Consider the following 6,424-nt stretch of genomic DNA (forward strand, 5'->3'; position numbering starts at 1 on the left):
AAATGATTTAAAAGAGAGGTTGCACCGGTTGAATTAAATGACTTGAATGAGATAACATCCACGAAAGATCTTGAAAGAATCTTGAATGACAAGACGAACCTTTTGAGAAAATTTGAGCACTCCGGGACAATTGAATAGCGAGAGGTGAAAGATTGAGAATTGCACCAGCATGAGAAAGCATTGAAAACGAAGAAAGGGATATGATCAACACCAAAAGCTTGACTTGAAACCACCGGAGAAGATAAAAGAAACGAAGAATGATGAACTAGAAGCTCCGTTAGTATCTTCATGAGAATCACCGGATAAGAACATGAAGGAAATAGAACGGAGGGGCTTTCATCAATAAAATGGATAGTGATTAAGGAATCTGAATCCTTGAAGAGAAAGGGTGGGTGGGCGGGAAAACAAAGGCAACTTGGGGATGGATGAAACAAACACCGTTCAGAAGAAACTGATACTTGATCTTGCGGATGTTGAAATGATCGGATCCACTTCAAGAGAAACACACCGATGAAAAGAAATTGAAACGACAAACTCGATGATCGAGAAGGATTAGTATTCACATAGGAGTAGGAGAACACCATTTAGGAAAGGTATGGAATCAACATTTGACATTGAAGCAACTCGAATACCACAACTCAAAACAAAAACAAAGGATTGGCTTGTAGAATAAGCCGGAACAAACATATGATAGAGATTTCGTCTGAAGTTTTCGTGGTGGGGCCTACACGGGCTCGATCGTACAACACCATCATGTACAAGGCAGTGCACATGACATACGAAGCGTCCCCGAGTCGGCATAGACAAGGACTCTTTAAGACACAACGAGACCACTATAAAACCGACCGTGAATAGGCGGACCACTAGACGTCGAACCCCAATTTCATATCATACATCTGTTGGAAAGATATCCTAAGAGCTACTTGAATTCCCACTTATGAAACTCCCGAACCTTTCCGGTTATGCAATCAGGTGTTGGGGATACAGGGGAAGCATAATATCTCACCCAAAACTAGCAAATCCTACATCCAGCTGTATCCATCCTTCAACACATAACCAAGAAAAACTTCGGAAACCATCTACCTCAACCTTCGAAAAGCATCCGTTATACAAGTTATGGCAATACTCCCGAACTCCCGCCCCAGTACTGGGTGGCGTCGAGGTTACCTCACCAACGAACTGCATAAAAGAGATTTTCGATGTCGGTGAACTAAACTCAGGTATTCCAGAACTGCAACGATAAAATTATGACGACAACACCTCAGAGCTCAACTCCCCGGGATACTTCCACAAAACCCCTGACAGGAGGCACCAAGACAATGTTCTCATCATAAAACCATCGGAACGATTCCAAGATACCCGCGTGATCCTAAAATTTCCTTTTTAGTGAAATTTGAGAAGAGAAGAGTCAAAACTCTATGTCAGGATGCCTTACCAGAGCGATGAGGAGACTGGGAAGTAAAAAGAATTCCTAAACTCTCCGATATATAATTCCTAATTGACTCAAAACATTTTTCTAGACACAACTCGGCCGCTAAAAACGATCAAGCAATGGGGCTCCTAAGGTCGGGGAAGGCTCTGATTACCAACTTGTAACGCCCTCGATGCGGCTATATCTCCCACCTGTCGAAGCACGACTTAGAGGCATAACCGCATTGAAAGCAATGTCGCAAGTGAGGTAATCTTCGCGAACAACCCATGTCCGGTAACCCAGAACTGCAACGATAAAATTATGATGACACGTCCGGTTCCTCCACGCCGCCGCCACGTGTCGCCTCCTCACTCGCCATCGCCGTCTCCGTCCGCCGCCGGCCCGGGAAGCCCGGATTGGGTCCCCGCGGGCCCATCCGCGCGCGCCGCCCGCCCGGTCGCCCCGCCGTCTTCTCCTTCCTCCCACGCCGCTCGCCGCCTCCCCGCCGCCACCGCGCCAGCGACGCGCCGCCGCAGCCCCGCAACGCCGCCCGGACCGCGCCGCCTCCCGCCGCCCGGCCGCGCGCCCCGCCGCCCGACGAGCTCACCACCACCACCGCCGCCTCCGCCCCTCGTCGCCTCGGTCGTCGGCGCCCGTAGCCCCGACGTCCTCTCCCTCATCGTCCGGCAAGAGGTCCAGCGAGATCCGGCCGCCTCGATCCACGTGCAAACCCTAGGTTGTTTTTTTCACTAATTCTGAAATTCTCAGATCCAAGTGCCCATGTTCATAGCCTCGTAACTTTGCATCCATAGCTCCGATTCATGCATATAGCATATCAAAATGTTCATCTCAGAGAGTACATCATTTCATTCCATTGCATCATTTTCATTTAAGCTAATCTTGATGCCCTAAATGCTGTTAGAAGAGGGCTACTTGAGTTAATTGTCAGATCTGCTACTCCATTTAGGTTTTTGTCATTTTTGCCATGATTTATGTGTGCATGATATGTCCATGAGTTCTACATATGTTTTGTTAAGGGTTTTGTCATCTTTCCAGAGGTGCAACCCATGTTTTTTTGTGATGTGTGTGGTGACTAGCACAAGCTTGCATAGTGGTGCACTTGCTAATTCTGTTTTCACGGACTTAGCAATTACACTAAGTCCTTGATCTGTTTATCTCATGATGCCATATGTTCTTGCTGTTTTCTAGTGATCCGTGCCTCTTTTGAGGATGATCAGTAAGGATGTTTTGTTAATCTTGTAGTGCTATATCCATCCATGTCTTTGTTTGCAATTATGGAGCACCCTAGCTTGAGTCAATCGAGCTCTACTTTTGCTACTTTGTGAATCTGGGCAGATTGTCAACTTGTTTGCAATTTTGCCGATGATCTTGTAGTTGATCCGTGCATGATATGCTATTGTTCTTGCCATGTCTAGCTTGAATTTGGTGCCTTCTTGATGGATGTATGATTGCCTTGCCATGACTTGCACCGTAGTGAGTGCATCGAGCTCGTAAACATGCCTACTTGAGTTATGTTTCAGCATATGCCAGTTTTCACTAAGTCTGAAAATTGATTATGTTTTTGCTATGTTCACATGCTTGCAATTGTATTTTCTGATCCCTTTTGGCTCAAGGTCACTAAGGGAATTTTGTTAAGCTCTTTGAGTAGCTGCATGCCATGATTTAGTTTGCTATGTTCAGGTCCTGTAGCATGCAGTTTTGATGCTCCGAAGAGTGCTACCTGATCTGAAATTCCAGACAAGTGTTAATTTCACTAAGTCTGAGATTTGTTTACCATATGCATTTTTGCCATGCTTGTTTGAACCTGTTAATGGATGATTTGGCCGTAGCTCAGTACTAGACTTTTGTTAAGCATATTGAATGCATCCCTGCCATGTATTTTGTTGTCATGTTTCGGTGCTGTAGCATGTTCATCTCATTGCATTTAGATGGCTACTTGCTGTAAATCACAGACCAGTGTCATATTTGAATCGCTTGCCATTTCCAAACCGTAACTCCGATTCCAGTGTTCTTTATATCGTTTTCAAGTGATTTCATCTCATATTTTCAGTGGAATCCTTGGATTTCCATGTTGTGGCCAGGTTCATGCGTTTCCTGTCATATCTTGCATTTTGCATCCCGCATCGCATCCCGCATAGCATATCATCTTTGCATCATCTTGGTTGATCCTTGCACGTGGTTGATTGTGTCCTTGTTGCTTGTTTGTCTTGTTTGGGTAGAGCCGGGAGACGAGTTTGCTAATGAGGAGCCCGTTGAGTTTGCTTTCGAGGATCCAGTCAACTCTGACAACTGTGCAGGCAAGATGATCATACCCTCGAAATCACTACTATCTTTGCTATGCTAGTTTGCTCGCTCTTTTGCTATGCCAATGCTACGATGCCTACCATTTCCTTTCAAGCCTCCCAAATTGCCATGTCAAACCTCTAACCCACCTTGTCCTAGAAAACCGTTGATTGGCTATGTTACCGCTTTGCTCAGCCCCTCTTATAGCGTTGCTAGTTGCAGGTGAAGATTGAAGGCCGTTCCTTGTTGGAACATTTTACTTACTTGTTGGGATATCATTATATTGCTATGTTATCTTAATGCATCTATATACTTGGTAAAGGGTGGAAGGCTCGGCCTCTCGCCTAGTGTTTTGTTCCACTCTTGCCGCCCTAGTTTCCGTCATATCGGTGTTATGTTTCTGGATTTTTCGTTCCTTACGCGGTTGGGTTATAATGGGAACCCCTTGATAGTTCGCCTTGATTAAAGCTTTTCCAGCAATGCCCAACCTTGGTTTTACCATTTGCCACCTAGCCTTTTCTTTCCCTTGGGTTCTGCAGACTCAAGGGTCATCATTATTTTAACCCCCCCGGGCCAGTGCTCCTCTGAGTGTTGGTCCACCTGTCAGCTGCCGGTGGCCACCAGGGGCAACTCTGGGCTGGCCTACCCGTACCTAAGACAATCTGAGTGTGCCCTGAGAAAGAGATATGTGCAGCTCCTATCGGGATTTGTCTGCACATTCGGGCGGTGTTGCTGGTCTTGTTTTAACCTGTCGAAGAGTCTTGAATTACCTAGATACCGAGTCTGATCGGAACGTCTTGGGAGGAGGTCTATTCCTTCGTTGACCGTGAGAGCTTGTCATGGGCTAAGTTGGGACTCCCCTGCAGGGATTTGAACTTTTGAAAGCCGTGCCCGCGGTTATGGGCAAATGGGAATTTGTTAATGTCCGGTTGTAGATAACTTTAACCTTAACTTAATTAAAATGAATCAACTGAGTGTGTTACCATGATGGCCTCTTCTCGGCGGAGTCCGGGAAGTGGACATGGTGTTGGATTAATGTTTGCGCAGGTTGCTCTCTAGTTTCTCGCTCGCGCTTTGCCTCCTCTTCTCGCTCTCTTTTGCGAATAAGTTAGCCACCATATTTTGCTAGTCGCTTGCCGCAGCTCCACTTATATTTACCTTCCCATACCTATAAGCTTAAATAGTCTTGATCGCGAGGGTGCGAGATTGCTGAGTCCCTGTGGCTCACAGATTACTATTACACCAGATGCAGGGCCTAATGATTCCGCTCCAGGAGACGCGCTTGAGCTCAAGTGGGAGTTCGACGAAGACTCTCAACGTTACTATGTTTCCTTTCCTGATGATCAGTAGTGGTGCCCAGTTGGGGGTGATTGGGACCATCTTCTCCAACACCATCTTCGCGCGGGGATCCGTGAGCTCCGCTCGACCCCAGTTGCTGGAGCTCGCTGAAGCCCTCGATCCTCTTCCCAGAGTTCGAGATGGCAATGGCGCCACCGTATGTGATGAAGCTCGCGCACACGGAAGCAGGACCGCGAGAAGTCCGGAGGGAGAAGTAGTGGCGCAGCAAGGCCACTGAGGGCTGCACCCCAACGTGGGCCTCACAATAATAAGCAAAGATCGCGAGGAGAAGGACGGAGTTGGGATGGAGATGTAGAGCCTACAACTTGTAATGGCGGAGAGCAGAGAAGAAGAACTCGGAGAAGGGAGACACCAGGCTAGCGATAATGGCGCTTACAAAGAGTGGATAGAAGGTGCTCCTCTGACCCTCAGAGGTGGCAGAGCCGGCCTTGAACACCTTCGCCCCATCGATGCCTCGCGCCGTCGCTATCCGGCGCAACCGGGCAAGGCCCGTCTCCGACACGTTCGGCGGGTCCAGGGTAGACGAGTACCAAGCCGCGGCCGGGGGCTGGCGAGGCGCCATGGCTTCCTGGGTCGCACGGTCAGAGCAGATCTGGAGATTTCGGAGGAAGGGAGGAGAAGCGCAGGAAAGGGGATCTGAACGGCAACCGGGGGAAGCAAGAAGGGCCTAGGTGGACGCCACTCTCTTATCAACTCGCGCGGCTGCTAAGGCGCCCGCGTCCAATCAACCGCCACGCGGCGCCCAAGGCCGCATGCTGTTAGGGCCCGCGGCGCTTCGCTCTTGCCCTTCCGCCTCCCTGCACGGCCAAGTCCGGGCGTGCCTTGGGCCCGGGTGCTACTGTCGGCGTTCTGGGAACGGGGGTCCCCAGACTTGCCTGCCTGCGGCCTGCGGCGTGGCTCAAAGGGGGGCCCAGCACGGCCCGTCTTCACCAGCACAAACCCAAGACCCTCGCGAGGGGCCAAGCCTCGCGGGGCGCACGACACGGAGCTTCCTCAGGCACGGCCTCGTCAGGCTGGCTCACGAGGAGGCGGAGAGATCAAGGCGGGGTACCTCGCGAGGTGCCCGTGACGCAAGCCATGACGACTCGGGGCGCTAGGCGGGTGCCAGCCCACGCAGCGTCCTCCTTTCCTCTTTGGTGCAAAGGGGGCAAGCGTAGCCGCGGAGTACCGAGGCATCAGGCAAAGGTTGCCGTTTCGGTGCAACGAGACCAAGACCAGGAGGACTACGAGATGGAGGTCACCATGGAGCCCAAGACGGCGTCATCACCAGAGCTTTGCACAGGCAGAGACTACTTTCGTCAGGATAGTTGATACTTGCTGTCCCCCTTCAAATTAGCCCGCCATTGTTGG

Source organism: Triticum urartu, chromosome 6 (assembly GCF_003073215.2).
Source record: "Triticum urartu cultivar G1812 chromosome 6, Tu2.1, whole genome shotgun sequence".
Lineage (NCBI taxonomy): Eukaryota > Viridiplantae > Streptophyta > Magnoliopsida > Poales > Poaceae > Triticum > Triticum urartu.